The sequence below is a fragment of the Thunnus maccoyii genome, chromosome 10 (assembly GCF_910596095.1).
Source record: "Thunnus maccoyii chromosome 10, fThuMac1.1, whole genome shotgun sequence".
Taxonomy (NCBI): Eukaryota; Metazoa; Chordata; class Actinopteri; order Scombriformes; family Scombridae; genus Thunnus; species Thunnus maccoyii.
In genome coordinates, this window is record NC_056542.1 from 28100780 (window position 1) to 28120388 (window position 19609).

General features: G+C 41.3%; 1 protein-coding gene across 1 annotated transcript in view; it reads left to right on the forward strand.

The window, feature by feature from the left end:
* Window positions 1–19609, forward strand: part of rims2a (regulating synaptic membrane exocytosis 2a) — a 150262-nt gene that overhangs the window by 3258 nt on the left and 127395 nt on the right. The window lies entirely within an intron of this gene.

Sequence of the window (19609 nt, forward strand, 5' to 3'; positions counted from 1 at the left end):
GAAGCCTCCAGCTGCAGGGCTTGCCAACTTGCTGTCATCTCACTGGAGGTGCTACAGAGAGCGTGGATGGAAATCCAGCGCTGCTGACTCGCATGTAATTAGCTCCTCTCTCTCAGCCTGCTCATTCTTAGCAGGCCTGTGTATGTGGGTCTGCATGTAGGAAAAGTGCTGCACCAATCAGAAGTCCATATGCTGCACACCACATTGAAAACCATTAACATTGTTCAGTATTAGAATTATAACCTAGAAAGCTCATCGAAGCTGCAGACATAAAAGTATATGTACAGTAGTTCAGAATCTCAGCATTTGTACTCACACAAACGTGAACAGAGTCGTCACTAGTTAAGCATGGCTCCAGGTGCATTTGTTCCATTAAACAGACCCCGCCAGAGCTATCAGCTAGCTTGGCTTTCCATGCATCAGTGAGTCCCTGAGCAGTACAGTAATGATGGTTATGGGACCCCCAACCCCCCACCCACCCAGACACAGCGTATCCTTCAGGCAGGCATCAGCTGCCTGCAATGGGGTGACCCACAGAATGCTCAGAGCTCCACTTCTCCTTTCTCCCTGCTCCTCCAGTCCTCCGGGGCTGCTTCCTGGTTCTGCTTGGTGGCTTGGAGTAAAGGGAGTGGGGTGGGGAGGGAGTGGTGATGCTCTCCATCCTAACTCTGACTTTCTCTGTTACACCTCTTCGCTCTCTTTGTCACCCCCTTCTATTTCTTTCGCTCCATATAGTGTTACCTGTATTATGAAGGCATGAGCTGATATCTGAGCAGACATGCGCACACGCATTCTATCCCACCACACAAAGATGTTTCAACTATAACCTTTAGATGCTAATTACCATAGCGTGAAGCTATGACTAATTTAAGCAAAGAGTCTCATGTTTTGCTTTCTACTAACATCCCAGTAAATATCCCAGTCCCTCTTCTTTCCTCTTGACAGTGTTCAACTCATGGATTTGGGGGACTGTGTCATTTGCCCAGGCACCTCCTTTGACAGTGCTAATTATACTGGCTGCCTTGTAGGAGGGACTCCCACTGAGCTATTCCAGGGCTCTGAGGTGTCTGCTGTTCTGCCATCTAGTTGGACACCCCCATTTTTGTTTCAGGACACACAAAAACGAAGGATGCCCCGAGTGCCTCTAGTGTTTCCTGTAGCTGGGACCAAAACGTGTAGAGGGTTTTAGGATGTTTTATCTAAGAGTTGAACATTTAGTTTGAACCTATATTTGAGATCATTTTTGTCCCAGAGATGAAAAAACATCTTAAAATTGTCTTATTTACTTAAACACTGTTTTCATGTAGGGTGTCAGTATTATTATCCATCAACTTTCACTGTAATTGTATCATTACAATTGTAGATTGACAACTCCAAGCAAAATGTAATGAATTCTAACTAAACTAGATGTTGAATTAGTTCACTGTTTGTCATGATATACATCAATATTAAAAAAATATCTTTAAGTAGTGATACTGTGAAATTAAAGGGGCACTCCATTTATTTTGTATTACAGTTAATTGAACTGGGGGACTGTGAGAGACCGATTTAAAAGAAAAAAAGGTCAAAATCGAAGCAGCAGAGGCCGAGTTATGCTGACTTTTAGCTTCTAATATGGATCAAGCTCCACAAACATAGTATCCTTCAATCCCATAATGCAACTTGATACTCTTTTTTTTTTTTTTTTTTTTTAGACCCACCATGCCTGGTAAGAGCTCACGTCTTTCAAACTCCATGCCCCAGTTTTTAATGTCAACTCACTGTACAACATTTGTCTCCACGCCCAATCATCAGGGTTATTTTTTCAGAAATGGGAAAATTCCTTCCAGAGCCACAGAAGACATAATACAACTATTCTCTTAACTCTTCATGATGAGACAACTGATCTTGATGTGTAAAAATGGTCCAGTGTCCCTTTAATTTCAGCCTTATTTCCCAGTGCTATTTCCACATTGTTATACTGTAACTATTTAAATTATTTCATAATGAATGGAACTATCAGTTCTCTCTACAATGAGTAGTAAAAAAAATGCATCACATTCCTGGTTAACACGGAACAGTTATGGTGAAAGGTGCAGCGGGTTTGTGTGTGTGTGTGTGTGTGTTCAACATGAAGAGCATTGACCTAGAATTAGCTTTGATTGATTACATCCCATTTCCTCTTTCTGTTACCCCCACCCACCCCTCTTTCCCCACCACATATGCACACTCACTCACCTCATACCCCGCCCCCCCCACCTCCCATCCTGGTCATTTATCTGATAGTGCTAGAGAGCTCTGTGTACCAGCTGGGGTCAGAGCTACAGAGAGGCCCTGTGTCCCTGGAGGCTATAGGATCTCAGCCCATCTGAAAGAGAGTAGCAGTGGTAGAGTGCTGCACTCTCACAAACACACACATACGCATATGTTAGAGAGGCCTGAGCATCTGATATTCCCATTCTACAGTCCCACCTTTGAAGTAACCTTCAATGCTTTTTAGCACTGAACAGGTAATACTAAGTGGCAGATTATCCGGGCGAACACACAGCGACTACAACTGGGATATTGAAACTGGTGGACGCAGGCAAACCTGGCAGCTTGTGTCAGTTTTGCAAACAAGAGCGAAAGACAGAACAACACTGCAGCCCAGATGGAGGAACATCTTTACCAAAATACTAAGAATTCACTCAGAACACACTCTCAGACCCAAGTAAATATTGTGGAATAAAACTGACATTGTCATAGAAGCAGCAGAATACAGCCTGTGAGTAAACAACACATGAAACTGTATCGAGCTCCTTCAAAATCTGCCTGCAACCGTATTATGCGGTATGTTGTGTAGCGTACATAGTGTAATAATATAGTGTAGTATTCTTACAGTATGAATTATTATGCCTACACTGAAAACGTTGTACAACCTGCTTTTAGCAGCACTGTGCTTGATTATGTTCGTGCCAATAAAGCAAATTTGAATTTGAAAAAAAAAACAGCTGAGAGAGAGAGAGAGAGACCTATGGTTGTGAAATGAGGCGAGGCAATGCTCAGAAGCTCCCCACTGGACAATATACAGTACATATATACACACACACACACACACTCTCTCTCCCTCTCTTTCTCTCTCTCTCTCTGCCTTTCTCTTCTTCCCTCAGCTCACTCACCCATGCTTACTCGCCTTCCCATGCAAAGAGCAGATTCTGTCATGAGCGTTCCACAGACTCCCATCCCCCCTTCACTTCCCCCAAGGGAGAGGAGAGAGAGAGAGAGAGAGAGAGAGAGAGAGAAAGTGAAAGAGAGGATGCTGTCTTGACTCTGTAAAGCAGAACGCACGCCAAATGAATACATCATCATGCTAATTAAAGTAACAATGTGTTTTGGTTATGGAAGGTTGGCATGTTGTCAAGTAGTTTGGCTCAGCTGGATAGGAAATCTGGTTAGAACACAATTGCCATCATTACAGTGATATATAATATATTGACAAGTTGCTCATAAGCTGTGCTGTTGTGGGTGTAAAGTTGCATTACTCTAGTGTTGAGGTCTTTTGGTGCTCTCCTGTCCCTCTACTTTTTTTGAGTTTCAGCCATTAACCTAGTGTATCTGTTAAACTGCCTCCAACCCAACTCGCCTCTGCTCTTTTTCTCTATATATTTGCCTTTCAGTCTATTTTATCCTATACATGTCAGCAGATGGCTGAAAGGCACTCACTGCTAACTATGCTACACATTTAATTTGGCTAAATCACAGTAAACATTACTTTTATCATGAAATATAATCAGAGCAAAGTTGACTTAAATGATAAGGCTTGTGTTCTATATCTATCTTATTGTTAACAAATACCATGAAATGACCAAAATCAAGTTATTCTGTCTCTCAATACTTTCTGACTTCCCTACAGTATCTGTGACTCTTAGCCCATTTGTAAAGACAGTTCAGAAATATAGAGTTTCACTTTTAAAGTAAGATTAATACATTTTTCTTGGCCCCAAGCTGAACATTGCACACTCGTTTGACATAATATAGCCTTATGATGTTGTCCTGGCTAATGTTTTAGCTAGCAGTTGTCTATTTACACATCCAGCACATATGGAGTAATGTTAGCTTTCGTTTAGAGTTTGGGTTTCTGTCCACCTGACAAAGTATAAAATTCTCTCTCCTTTTAGCTCTATTGTGGTCTTCACCTTCACCTTCTGAAAAAAATATCTTTGTCTTTAGCTGGTAAATGCTCCCCTATGTTCACCAGTTAGTTGCTAACTTTACACCATTTAGCACTGGGTATGTAATGTGTAGTGTGTGACTTTATCAGAGATATTTTGGCTGAAAACAGCTGCCTGGGCTAGTTGACGAGAGCTGTGAGATTGAAGGAAAACGGTTAAGTTGCGGGCTTTAAAACCAAAACAAAGAGTTGAAAAATGCTAAAATCCTACGTAGCGCTGAAGGGAACTGTTGGGTCAGGTCATAACTCTTTGTGTGTTGGTCACTGCTTACAACACCTCTTTCATTACACAGTCATTTAACCCATTGTTCATAAAAAGTATTGATTTCTGCAGATTTAAAAAGCAGCAGGTCACTGTAGTTTCTAGCAAACTTACTCAAACATGGGCGATTGTTGGATATTGTTAATACACATTTTGTGTGTTGGTCACTGCTTGCAACACCTCTTTCATTACACAGTCATTTAACCCATTGTTCATAAAAAGTATTGATTTCTGCAGGTTTAAAAAGCAGCAGGTCACTGTAGTTTCTAGCAAACTTACTCAAACATGGGCGATTGTTGGATATTGTTAATACACATTTTGGTGCACTAGTGGGTACGGCAACAGAACAGTGTATGTAGAATTGGCTCATAATACATTATAGTACCTATGTTCATCAAAATGAAGGAAGATGTCACTGCAACTAAGTGGTTCATTTATGTGAGTTTTTGGATAACAATTTATCTGTGACAGAGAAATAAGCTACATCAGACTTTGTCCTTTGAATCAATGTGTGAGAAAACACATTGACTGATTCTGTTTTTTTGTTCCGTTGAGGACCTTACAAGGTTTAGGCTGGGGGAGAGAGGAAAGGAGAGGAGAAAAGAGGATAAGTTAGAATGGGATATGACAGTATATAAGAGGGCAGGGCAAGAGGAAAGTGTAGGCCGGGTTAGGATAGGAGAGAGGAGAGGAAATGAGAAGGGACGAGGGGTGAGAGGAGAGGAGAGGACAGGAAAGGAGAGAAGAACATCAGAGAGAAAATGAGAGGAGAGACATTGACGTCTGAGATGCTATCAGGTCCCGTTGCTGATATGACAGCCTCAGTCCCCATTGACAAAGCAATCAGCCTGCCATCTCCCATAGCCTGCTATTCTCCTGCGTGGCACAGCACAGCATCAGCTTCTATTGTCTCTCAGGCTTTGTTCTAAATAACATCTGCATTCGTCAGCATAGGTTTTATTATCTTCTGGGCTCTTATCCCTCAAGCAAATTTTGAAGGGATTTTCCTGCCCCCGGCTGTGCAATTTGAAATGCCCTTGGCGAAACATGACAGTAGAAAAATGTTTTAGAATGAGAAGTAGGTTGCGGTAACTAGTACATAAGGGATGTTGTATATTTATTGTAATGTATAATACATTGTACACTGCAGCACACCATGATCCCTTTTCACTGTGTCTGTTAAATAATTAGTCAACAGAGCTTCAAGCAATTGTATTGAAGCATTTTAGGCAGATATCTGGTATATACAAAAGATGATCTTAAGTTCTGAGCAAGCATAGTGCAGCAATAGTACATTTTTGTATCGGTTGTGCTCCAGCTTGCATGTGCAAATTTATAAAAATAGAAGACTGTGATGCAATTCATCACTTTCCTCAGATTTATATGTGTTAACAAGAGTGTACAACTATGCTATTTAGGAATAATGCTGTGCTTTGAGCTAAATGCTAACATCAGCATGCCAATATGCTCATAATGACAATGCTAACATGCTGATGTTTAGCATAGGTATAATGTGTTCACCATGTTAACATGTTAGCATGCTAACATTTGCTAGTTAATGCTAAACACAGCTGAGGCTGATGGGAATGTCATTAGTTTTGCAGGTATTTGGTCATCCCTAGCACACAACTAGCATGGCTAAAAAAAATCTGTGAATGCAACATTAGCAACTAGTGATCCTGGACAGTCTGAACAGAACCCAAGTACAGCTCCACTACTAGAACATCTGGCCTGTTGTTACATAAGCCTCACAGCATGCTGCGCAAGAGTAGCCTGAATGAAAGCAACACAGTGCAATAGAGATACAGATAGAGCCGAATAGTAGTTTGCAGAGGGGTAAAACAAAGGAAAAAGGAGATAAATAGAAAATGTGAAAAGTAGTTCCAGCTTAGGAGGGAGAAGAATTGTGAGGTGAAAGCGAAAGCAGGGTCAAGAAGGGGGCACTTTATCACTTTTATTGCCCATCCACCCTGGGTAGAGTCAATGTAGAGGAAGATATACAGCATCTGACCCTCTGAGGGAAGCCTAATGCTTCTGAGGAACATATGTGCCTGCTATAGAATAGCTGGCAGCGTTGATGTTAAATGTATCTCTCAAAAGCCCGGGTTAGTGTGATAATACAGCAGAGACAAATTCAGCACAACACAGTAATGACACACTACAGACACTAATTGAGAAAGAGAAATAGGAAATATGTGTTGTAACTGTTTTTTCAAAGACAAGGCTGTAGGACAGGTGCCGTGTCAGTGCAGATAGTTACTGCCAGAGAGGTGTGGTGGCTTTTTTATCCTCGGTGACATTCCCTCAGGGTTTGTTTTATGATTGTTGAACCCTGAAAGGTCAGAGAAAAGACACCTCTCCACTCTGTGCAGCAGAGGTCTCTAACAACGTATCCTGGAGGACCCAGGATGTCCAGGTTTTTGTTCTGACCGGACCACACAAGGTGATTTCATCAGTTAGTTCCCTCTCTGTGGAAGATGTGTGAATCAGCGAAATCAGTCAGCGTAATCTCAAATTGGAACACAAACCTGAAAACGCGTGACACAGAGATGGTCACCTCTGCCGTCTAATTTTTTTTCCGTATGTATTTGTTGATAGTGCCAGAAAGTGACAGACTGAAAGCAGCAGAGATAAAGAGAGATACCTGAATAGAGAAAGTGAGAGACGAGGCTCCTGAATGGCCGGTTACTAAAGGTGGAACGTGGCACCAGGTCATCTCATGCTGATTGCACTCAAAGAGTGAGAACCCTCATGCTGTTAGTTGGACTATTAATAGTGGAGACATTCAGCTTTCTGCAGTGGCCGGCAAGCAGCCAGCCATCTGAACAGGCAGCAAGGCCTACGGTCATTTGGGCATCCAGGAAAGCCAGGCAGCAACACAAAGAGGCTTACAGGACAGACTATAAGATAAAAGACCTCCACAAGTGGAGAGAGTCAATTCAGCTAATCAACAGAGCTGATGAAAGTGCAGTGTAATTGATCAAATCAGTCTTAAATAAATATGTGCATTGGTAAAGAAATTATTTAATTGAAATCCCTTACTATAAACAGGCTTAATTTGATAAACATAATTATCATTCATTATAACTGTTTGCCATGTGTCATCACAGTTTGGACTGTTGTATTTATTGTTTAACGTGCGCTGGCCAGTGTTTTAATAACCCAGTTGTATTCATCTCACTTATCTGATTTTGATTAACGCACCTCTTGTAAACCAGCTAGTGTTGTTTGCATGCTCACTTATTAGCTTGTTGTTCAATTTCAACAGCAATTTGGTACAAGCTAAATGAGGAGGAAGCAGTGTTGGGAAGGTTACTTTTTAAATGTAATAGGTTACAGATTACTAGTTACTCTGTTAAAAATGTAACTATTTTCTTCACTACTTTACTTCATCAAAGTAATGTAACTTATTACATTTAATTACTTCTTGATTACTTTTCTAACAAATGTTTTACTGGGTAAAAAAGCTGAAAAGTCCTAAAAACATAAATTTAAACCAGATTACACTGATTACTGTCAAACTTTTATTAAATGTTCTTCAATATAACTCGAATTAAGATTGAAATGTTTTAAAGCACAACCAGCAAAATCAATCATAAATATGTAGATCACAAACAGCAAACTCTGACTGCAGTAAAGGAAAATTTTAACCATAATCTCAAACCGAGTCCACATTCAGGTCAACTCCATGCTGAGTGGTGATTGAACTGCACATTCATTTGACTGGCAGATGAGAGGCGGTGCAAATTCAAAGAGAACCAATCAAAAACAACGCATACATTTTTTTTTAACCTTTGTAATCACCAACATTTTGATTAGTAGCTGCAATTTAATTACATATTTTTTCTCAGTAACTGTAACAGATACAATTTAATTACATAATGCTGTTACATGTAATCAGCTATGTGAAATTTGGCTTTGGCAAGATATAAGGTATTAATTAGTGAGCTTTAGAGGTGCTGGTAGGTGGATTTTTAACTCTGGACAGATTCAGGCTCGTTGTTTCCTCCTGCTTCCAGTCCTGCACCTAAAGCTCACTAGCTGATACGTCATATCATGTTTGTTTAATCTGTACACAAACAGAAATGTAAAGACAACATGTTGTGGTTTTAAATTTGGACAGAGGCTAACTTTTTTCTGCCTGCTCCCAGTCTTTATACTAAGCTTAGCCTGGTGGCTCTACCCATACAGACATCAATAAAATAAAGTTTTCAGAGTCCAATCTACCAGACTAAGCTAGTCCAGTCTGGCCTGGTTTATTTGCATGAAATGAATTTGAACCACACTGGTTGGCCAGGCCTCTCATCGTTGTTAACAAAACATCTATAACACACTAGCTTCAGTGTATGTTACTCCAACTAAGGAAGAAGTTCTTGAAGTTTTTTAGTGCAGGACACAACTTGAGTAAAGTTCGACTCACCCTGGAATGCAAGCTCATACATTTCATATGGGCCACCTTAATAAGTCCTATTTATGGTAAACTAAGACCCAAAAATAAGATAGTTTTCATGTTGCGGATTCTTAAAAAGAGACACAACACAGAACAAACTCTTATTACGATTTCGTCCCAGATTTTGACCCGCTGGCGAGAGGGAAACTGAATAGAAAAGTAATTCATATACTGCATATACTGTATGATGAAGTTGTTGAGTTCTGTTATTTTCTAATCATTTAAATTAGGGTCATGAGATCCATGGAAATAAAAATTGCTCCTAAACCAAATGACTGTTAAATTGAAAAAAAAAGAGAATTAAATCAGAGCAAGCAGTAAAATAACTTGTTAATAGCCTTCCTCACCCCCCCCCCCCCGATGCTCTGCTGTGTGTGTGTGTGTGTGTGAGCTGGTATATTTACTAGCGGTAGTTTACACAGGGCGCTCTAATCTCCTCTTCCCTGTGTGTGTTTGTGTGTCTGTCCGTGTTTTGCTCATTCAAGACTCAGCTGGTCGGAGCAGGTGCAAGCTGGTGACTCAAACACGTGCGAGCTGCCTACCCGGTCCTTCTAATACGCCTTTGTGTGGCCAAAAAACTCAAACTATCCGGTGCTGTCTACAAACAAACGCCACCGCCATGCGTCTGTCCACCACACGCACACACAGACTTGCTAGACTCTAAATGAAGCACACACACACACACATTAGCTCCGTAGAGGCCTCACAGCCAGACAGTAGAATTTATTATGTAATGATTGATGCAGTGATTCTGTTGGAAAACTTTACATTTGATTATGCAATCCCTGTTCACATCATAGGGAGTTTTTTATCTTTTTTTTTTAAAGAAAATACACTTTTATCACAGAATACACTTACTGTACTCCTGTCAAACTGCTAGTTTTTAATCATCTTTTGTATCTGTTTGCTCTACAAATAATTTGTGTTTCCTCCTCCTGTCACACTGAATTGTCTTATTGTTCTTAGACGTCTAGCAGGGACCAGAGGGTTGGGTGTTTAGTAGCATTACAGTGCTTTACATGTACAGTAGATGTAGATGCTGCTGTAGGTAGATTACAGAAGCAGCCGACTGACATAAATAAGGGAGGATAAAGAGCAGCCATAATCATGACGTCACTAATGCAGCCGTAGCCCTTATATAAGCCCACTGTTTGAACACTACACACAGCCACTACCATGTAACCTACACTAGGGCATACTGTACATCATATAGAGTGTGTGGACCATTGCTCACACTGCCTAGGGCTGAAGGTGGCTTTGTTGGAGCTTTGAATGCATTATTCCAGAGATTCAGTGTCTGTATGTGTGCATGCGTTAGGGTATATTCACGGTTGCTCGGGTTGTGTAGTCTAGCGTGTACGATCTACAATGAAAATAACAGTGAGGAGGCCTGTTTTTCATCCTCATCATCTGACACTGATCAGGAAAGAGAGAGACAGACAGAGAGAGAGCTGACGCTGTGATCCCGGGATTGTGCCCCTCGACCGAAGTCTGATGGAGGATCTCCCACTAATCCCTTAATATCACTCGTCCCACTGAGATACTGCCGCCATCGCCATGGTGATGCCGAGATGGCCTGGTTGTGTAGTAGTGGAACGAGGTGGGGGTTGGTGGTGGTGGTGGTGGTGGTGGTGGCCGTACAGAACCATAGAAATCCTCCTTTATGAAACATAAATACAATCATTTGAAGTAGTATCTCGAGGCAGGAAATGCAGGCATTTAAAGTCAGCCAGGCATCAGGCCATGAAGAGGGTGGCAGCGAGGAGGAGGGGTTGGCTGTGTTTGCTGTAGACGGCGAGTAGAAGCTGGTCGCCTTATCCTCGAGTGGGCGGCTGCTTGGATGGTTGGCTGGCTGGTTGGCTTTAAATCTGTGCGGAGAGGCGGCTAATGCAAGGGAATCCTTTGATTTGGGATTTTACAGCAGCCAAAGTCAAACAGATCTTTCCGCCATCGGGCAGATGTTGAGTCAAGTTCAAGTTAATTTCAGTGGTACAGTATTGTGGCCACATCTTTTTATTTGGCTGAGCGTGTTGATCCTTATGTCTTATGTAGCCTATGCAGAATCTGATAACTTCACGAGGTAACGGATACCTCAGCGCCTTCAGCGGTGTGTAACATCATATGGCATATTTTAGCAAAGTGATGGGTGTGGCCTTAGAGCGGTGAGGTGATATCAGATTGCCCCTCTGCTTGTCTGCCTGTGTACACTGTATGCAGTTTAGTTAAGCGAGCTAATAGTGACGTGCTGTAGCGATGAATTGGGACAGGAAGGAGTAGAGCAGGCTGAGCCAACAATAGGCAGGGTATCCATTACCTCTCTATTGTTAGCCATGGCCAGGCTATTATTATAGCCCTGAGTGAGACACAGACAGCTGACTGCAGTTTCAGTACAGCCCACCTCCTGCTCCCAGTCAGAAACAACACTGTCTTGGAGAGGTTTTGTATGTGTTCAAGAGTAGAGTAGAGGGCGAGGTTTAGTAGTGGCAGGTTTTTAAGAATTGGGATATAATCATTATCATAACTACTACTGCAAGAAGTTTTTTATCTGATGCTCACAACTAGTTTTTGTGGTGTTTAACCAGAGATGTTCCTTTTACAGGATAGTCCCTCACCAGGGTAACCAGCAGGAAAGGCTGAAACTAGGCTTTTGCTGACTATGAGACTGGAAATAATACGGCGATAGCGAGACTGGACAGAATTGGTGCTCGAGGAGCGGTTTGATGCTTCAACGTGTTTAGTGGAGGGTTAGAGGAGGACAGTGAGCCGCAGTCAGCAGCCTCTGTCTGACTATCGGAGCTGGAGATGGGGGCTAACGCAGAGGGCGGTGACCTAGCCGCGGTGGGGTTAGGGCTGAGGCTGGGTTTTCTGGAGTATTCCCAGTGGAGCTGTTCAGCTGTGTATGGGAGGAGGTGTGACGTTAGCATGGGACAATGTCAGCTGCCAAGAAAGTGCTGATCCCAGCCAGAATAAAATGTATCTGTGTCAGGATGAATAAAAGTAGGCTGACAGAGGAGGCAACCAAGCGTTCACGTACAAAGGAAGACACGTTCCTACAACCACCGTTACCAAAGCAAACAAGCACATATATATACAAGAACACAAACATGGTGTATCACTGCTTCTGAGTAAACCGCTCACTGTGTAATGAACTAGTTGTATTAAAATGAATATTGTACATATGTTTCCAGTAAGCCTCGCATGGAAATACACTTGTGAATGCGTGGGCTGCTGGGTGATTAGCTGACTCTTTGCCACTTGGAAATCTCTCAGGAGGGGAGATATGGAGCAGCTCAATTGAATCCTGGCAGGTAATCTAAGGAAACAGATGGATTTTAGTTATATTTGGCAGCAGATTAGCCACTTCCCCGTTGCTCAGAAAATCTGCTGTTGCCAATTCTTGTTTGACAATCTGAATATTAGTCCTTGGTCAGGAGGTCTGGCTTGTGCGCTGTTAGATTGCCTATTCTGATGAGTGTGCCCCGTGGATTCAATCCTATCTGTGCTTTCTAAGGCCCAGCTGTGGTAGCTGGCCAACCCCTCCACACCGAGGCGCTTGCCCTCTCGCCGTCCCTCCTGCCCTGCCTATCGCGCTGTGCCAGCGCCCCGTGCCAGAGGAAGTTATCAGCGCTCTATCCTCTGCCCCTAATCCTCTCTGAGGTGGAGAGAAAGTGTTAAGTAGCACTTCTCCTGGCATTTATTGGAGAGGTAGAATGAACAGGTGGCTCAAAACCTAATCGTCTGTCTTTAAATGAGGTGCTATTTTTAGTGCACTCTCTCCTTTTGTTGGAGATTTGCAGGTGATGTACAGTAGAGGTGGTACAATGGGGGATTTCTGTTTTATATATCCTGCAGGGATAATGCTGACATAGTCTTGTTGATTTTCCCTATGTGGCTGGATGAAGTATAGGAACACACCCTATAGCTGTTTTTGAGAGAATATCATGTACTTGGAGTTTTTACTAGATTTTACAGTAATGGATGTTTTTGTTTCTGCTACTGGTCCCAGTGGTATCCAACATCTCCTTATTCCACATTTTGGACATTTCTTTAGAGGTACAATTTCAGCATTTATTTGAACTGTTTCAGTTTGATTTAGCACTTTGCTTTCACAAAAATCTCTCTGAACATTGTCCTCCGATGGTCCAGCTGCACAAAATCCAGATTAAAGAAGAGTTGCTAGAAATGTTATATTGTAAAATAATAAAATGTTAACATGTTCACCTCAGCTGTCAATTTTTACACTGGTTCACAGCAATTTTGCTTGAGGACTAGTACATATAGATATATTTTTGCCCTAGTTTTTGCCTCTCAGGCAACATACAGGTTACCCTGTCTCATTACTAGAGGTTGTTGGGGCTGTATGCAGCCTGAGAGGAAGACTGCAGGCATTACTCAGGGCTGAAAAAAGCAATCTCAGCTCCTATGCATGTAAAAAGAAAAATAATTGAATCCATGCTTTTATTTACTATTAATATTTTCTGAAAAAGAAGCTAGAGTTGAACACCAATCAAACGGTGCTCTTTGTAGTTAAGATGAAAACACAAAATTATTTCTCAGAAAGGATAAGGTCACTATCAAGGAAACATAAGTGTGGTTTTAAGTAGTGTTTAGTGTAGTTTAAGTAGTGCACTAATAATGCTTCAATTTACATTTACATTTTTCTTAATGCCACCATTATTATAAAATGTAATCATAATTATTTGCAGAATTGTTATAAATGTATATAAATGCATTCAGTTTTTTGTGTAGGAACTGCTGAACCCAAACCTACACCCTTGCACATTGTTTACACTGCACTGTATGCATTATATCATCATATACTGTATCCATGTATGGTCCTGTATTAAATTAATATCACACCCTTATGTCCAAGACAATAACAGTATACAGCAGTGCTCAGCCTCACATGAGAGTTTTCCCTATAGGTCACTGGCCTGTGAGTGATTTCAGACAGACATTAACCTCATCTCCTGGCAGTACTGACTGGCTGGGATGGTGTTAATGATGTATGTAGTTGGTATTTACCCACTGAGCCAGATTACTCCCTTATGATCCAATTATCACTCAGTCAGTAGTGGACTCAGAGGGCCTGCAGGGTCACTGCTTAGCCATGAGATCCTCTATCACAGATTTGCTACTACAGCATTGATGCCAAGATGAGGTTGCATCTCACTATCTGTTTTAAACTGTCAAGCACAGGTGGATGCCAATATCTAAATCATTTCACGATGCATTTGTAACATTTTCATTGGAGCGTCTCCACTGAGCCGTGCTGTCGGTCAGCCTGACCTGCACTCTGCAAGAAGGTTCTGGGTGGAAAGCATCCAGAAAAACATAGTTGAATATCTCTCTCTATATATAAAAATACACACACCATGAATGAGGGAACACACAGACATGTTTGGAGGGATGTTTAGCTGTCCAGCTGGGAGCCATGTTGCGCCTTGTTTTTTTTCTGCAGTTGGTAATCAGTGAAAAGTCACACTTTCCCCGAGGAGAGCACCGCTACATCTGACCATATCCCACTGTTCTTAGCTGTTCCCCCAACATCTGGCTGACTTTTGAGAGAGAAATAGAAAGAGTTGAGTGCTGAGCAGTTGTTTGCTCAAAGACAGGATTAGAGGGAGAGAGAGAGAGAGAGAGAGAGAGAGAGAGAGAGAGAGAGAGACCTGCAAGAGCGACTGGCCGGGCAGGGGAGGTAATTGGAAAGTAATTATGCTTTGGGTTGCATGTGTGGAAGCTCAGTACAATGTGACAGAGAGAATACTGCGTGTGGGTCTGCCGCTAGCGTCTAAAACGAAGAGAAGTAGATTGTTTGAAGATTGCAAACGGATGGAAACGCTTCATGCTGCATCTTTTTTTTCCTGCGCTGGTATCTACTGTTTTTCTGGAGAAAGTGTAAAGGACAAGTCCGGTGATTTAATTTTTTTTTCTTAATGAAAATACTAAAACCTAAAGCAATGCACTCATCATACTAACACATCCCATTTGTGTAGCAAAGGCCCGGTCGTTCCTCTCTGCCATGTTAATATATAGATAAAAACACATCAATGAGCTGCACCGTTGCACCGGATGACATGTTCCTTAATTGCAATGAACACGAGCCATGCAGTTGAAGCAGTAATAATCAATTTTTTGGCCACTTGGGGGCAGCGAAACAAGAAACACAGCACTGACATATTATCACATTGATATGGCGAATACGTTAGCAAACACTTATGCTCTCATCCAGCAGACACGGAGCAACATTAGCGTTCATTTGGAGGAATGTTTCTGGCCATCTGTCCAATATTCTGGTCCCCACCAACTTCACCAGCTAGTCATGAGCTTTGTCTGCAGTTTGGTGCTGGGCTTATTACTTACTTTTTGGACCACACATGAACCATAAATGCTGGTTTGATGATCCTGCTTCATACCATCAGTCAGTTATTACTGAGGATTTTGCAAAATAACATTTATTTTTCACCAAAGCTATTCATAATCTGTCAGTTTATGTGACAGTCTGTGCCTAAATATTTTGACTACACTCTTAATGAATTATCGCGTCCCCTCCCACTGACTGACTCTAAGTAGGCGGGCTTCAGTCTCTGCTGCCCATCACAAGTTGTTAGACACACATTAGCTGTTGCTGGACCTGCTGCGGTGCATGTGACATGTTGCCAACCTTGTTCTGGGTGTGGGGGAATGTGATGATTCAGGGCTCGTTGTACAGCTGTCACATCAATGTATTTCTCTCCTAACACAACTGTGGCTCACGAGTAGCAGTTTATGGGTGAAAGAGAGAGGCAGAGAGGTTGCACAGTTTAGAGGGAATCATGTTATAAACGTCTCTATAAGAGTCTCCTCTCCTCTCCTCTCTTATTCTTATTAGCAGAGATATCTTCAGAGGGCTCGGATTAATTAAATCTCTGGGATCTTACTAAAATGTTCAGGTTCTCGTGACAACCCGCTGTGTAATTGTCCTACTGCTTGCACAGAAGGAGCTGCATCAACCCAGCTCTCTCAGGGATGTCACTCCCATCTGAGTTAAATGAAATCTACAACGAGAGAGCTGCTGACTTGTTTACATTCACAAGTAGACCACGTATTTTGGCATCACAGTGTTAAAATGTTGGTTTGCCGTTCCTGGTGGGACTGAATCAGTGTTATCTTCTAAGGGGTAATGCACGAGCTGCATGCATGCAAAGTACAGATTTTGGATTTTGACACCTGATTATTTTCTTGATATATTGATCAATCGCTTTGCCTATAAACTTTGAAAAAATTTAAGCCCACAACCGCAGCAAGTTGCTAATTTTGTCCAAAATGCAAAGAGATTCAATTTCAACAATGACATAATCAGAAAAAAATCAGAAATACTCACATTTGTTAACTTTGTACCAGCAAATGTTTGGCATTTTTGCTTGGAAAGTGATTCAAACGATTAATAGATTTTCAAAATATTTGACGATTAACTCTCTATTGATTGACTGATTGATTAGTGAACAATTTTTTCAGTTGTAATTTGTAAATATAACCACACCCTGCTCCCTCACCCTTTAGAGCTGCTGAGTATCCTGCCTGCTGGTCAAATGTTAGAATAGTAAATGACTAGAAGGGGATCCTAAAATAACAAAAGGCTGCTGCTCACTTTTTAAGCAGCAGCAAAAAATTCAAACTCTCACAAATAACAGTTCAGTTTTATTTCCCTCTATCTGTTTCTATTTCATTTTAGGTTTCAAAAGATGCTAAACATTAGCATTGATATTGGATCAAAATGATGTAAAATAACTTGTTAAACATCCTCTCATAAAACTCCAGGAATCTAGTTCTTAGAAGTTTATGCAGCACATCTGTCCACTAGAGAGCAGTGTAGCATCAGTCATTGTCAGACCTCACTGCTTCTCAACACAGAGACAGTGAGGCAGAGTAGGTGGAAACCTAAACCCCGAACAAAATAACAACAGAGACCAAAATAACCAAAAAAGCTGCCACTTTGTCACAAACAAGAGAGAATCAGACATTGAGACATGTTGATGCTCTTTACACAGTCCGATTCCTAATTATTTACCAGCGTCTGTTTTTATTTTGTGTGTGTAAAGGAGGAGGGGGGGTCATGGGAAGCAGAGGGCAGGTTAAAGAGATGGAAAACAGAGACTGTATCTGCTCTGCAGCCCTCCTCAGCAGCCAGGATACTGAATACGTCACTTGTGACATTTTACACTCACTCATTTTACTGCCCCGTGTCAAATAATACACTGTGCAGACACACACACACATACACACACAAACGTATGAGTACAGTACACACATGGATATGGGCAACACACACACGCAAATGCATAGACGGATACTCACACACACACTCTGTCCGGCAGCTGTCCAGGCAGGCAGGCAGGCAGGCAGGCAGGCAGGCAGCAGGCTCGATCAGATAAATATGAGGCTTGTAATGCGACCACAGAGACGGGGCTGATGGGATCAATAAAGAACGGCGCTGCAGGTCATCGGGAGAACACAGCGAGAGGATAAATATGGACTGGCTCATCGGAAAACAGACCAGCGAGACTGATGGGTACACAGGACTATATCTTCTCTCGTGTGTTCTCTCACCGATCTGACACAGATCAGACAGACAGATTTCTTGCTCTGGTGTGCTCTACCTCTAGCTGAAGTAGACTGTTGGGAGGCTTCGCTGCTCAGCCTCAGTATTTGTTTGTGACTAGAGTGGCATCCTCTTGTTGTACATTCTGGGATAGGTCTGAAGTATTGAATTTTTATTTCACGAAACATTATTTTCTATGGACATGTAATGAGTTTTGTGAATGAATTCTTCATTATTAGGCAGCGATGTTTGAGATGTTCAGCTGTCATTGAATAGGAGTAGGAAGGAATCTTTTTTAGTGGATAGTTTTAATACTACACACTCTAAATGTTCATTTCCAGGGACAATAAAGTTCTGGAGGAAAAGACTGAACATAAACTTTTTCAAAAGTTATAGATAACAGATTTTTTTAATCAATCAGTTGTTGTATTTGCTGGTTCCAGCTTCTCACATGTGAAGATTTCCTGCTTCTTACAGTTTTATATCATTATAAGTAGAATATCTTCGGGTTTTAAAGCGTCAGTTGGTAAGAACCAGCAATATGAGGATGTCACCTATTGTGATGGTCATTTGTTTCATTTTTCTGGCATTTTATGGACAATTCACTCATGAGTAGTGGTCAAATGTAAAAATCAAAAAAAAAAATCAGATTACACATACAGAACGAGGTTCGTAAACGTTGCCGTGTCTCAGTCAGAAACAGACGAAATCCAATTAACACATTCTATTTCACACCACTATAAAAAGCTGACTATGTACTTAACATAAGTTGTGATGAGGTGTGTGAAGTTTTAATGTGTGATTCTCAGCTGCAGCTTAAAGTGACATCTGCTCCTAAAGCTGGAGACAGTGGCTGAACTTTAGTGTTAGATAGTGTACAGATGCTAGACAGTCATGTGGCGGTTGCTGTGTGTGTGTGTGTGTGTGTGTTTGAGTGCTGCCTTGATTATTCTTGGTTTCACCTATTTTAACTTCTAAAGATAGTTCCACATGAGGATGACGTAAAGTAAAGACTATTCAAGTTTAGTGACGCTATATATGACATATGTATCACTGTGATGAGTCTATCTAATGAAACAAATTGTGCTATAGGAAGCAAACTGATTGATGGTGCTATAGGAAATATGTGATTTTCTGGCTTTTTGGCTCAGATTTTCTGTTAATAATATATATATATATATATATTTATATGAAATTAGCAGTTAGAGGTATAAAAAGCTGTTCAGGTCACCAAACCCCCCCCCCCCCCAAAAAGAAGCATTTTCTCACTTACCCCAGTGGTATCCTGCGATGTAGACACTAATTTTGGTTTTATTTGTCCAGGTTTTGAGATATTATTATATTACATTATTTATATTATTTATTTCTTCCACTACCCCAGTATACTGGAGGTGCATTGAATTTTATTTGTGGTGCTCATGGTATTTAAAGATCCCCTCCAGACATTTTTAAGATGTATATAAAATACTCTACTTTCCACAAAAAAGTTCAGTTACCTCATTAAAATCCTTAAAAATGCCTCTACTCCTTCTCCCTCATAAAAAAATCCAGAATATATGAATATACGTATGTACTATGTAAAGTCTCCAAGTTCAAGTTTCCACATCACACTTGCATGAATACTGGACCAGAATTGGCCCCAAAGTAGTTGAGATGTCACAAATCATGCTCGTAGGTACATACAGTACCTATAACTCAGATATTCTGTGTGTGCAGAGAAACTTTCCACTTTCAGTAGATGAATGTGAATGTGAGGGGGGCAAGGGGAACACTATATTTAAAAAGAAACAAAAGAAACAATGCCCTTGTTCCCCTGGATCCCCAGAACGGCCTATCAGCAGTTTTTATAGGGCTTCTTCTGGAAAGGACTTGTTTTCTTTTAAAGGTGTACTCCAGCAATTTAGTATTACACTTGAAAGAATTGTCAAAATTGAGGGTGCAGAGGCTGAGATATCTTGAGTTTTAGTCCCTAAAATCTGTCAATCTCAGAAAGGCTTAAATTTCTAGTTCCCTGTTTTCACAGAATTGCTCTAACCATGACAACCAGACTGATAACATGTGTAAAACTGCTGGAGTGCCCCTTTAAATGTTTTAAATGTAAGTACTTCAGTGCTTTGAGCACCACAA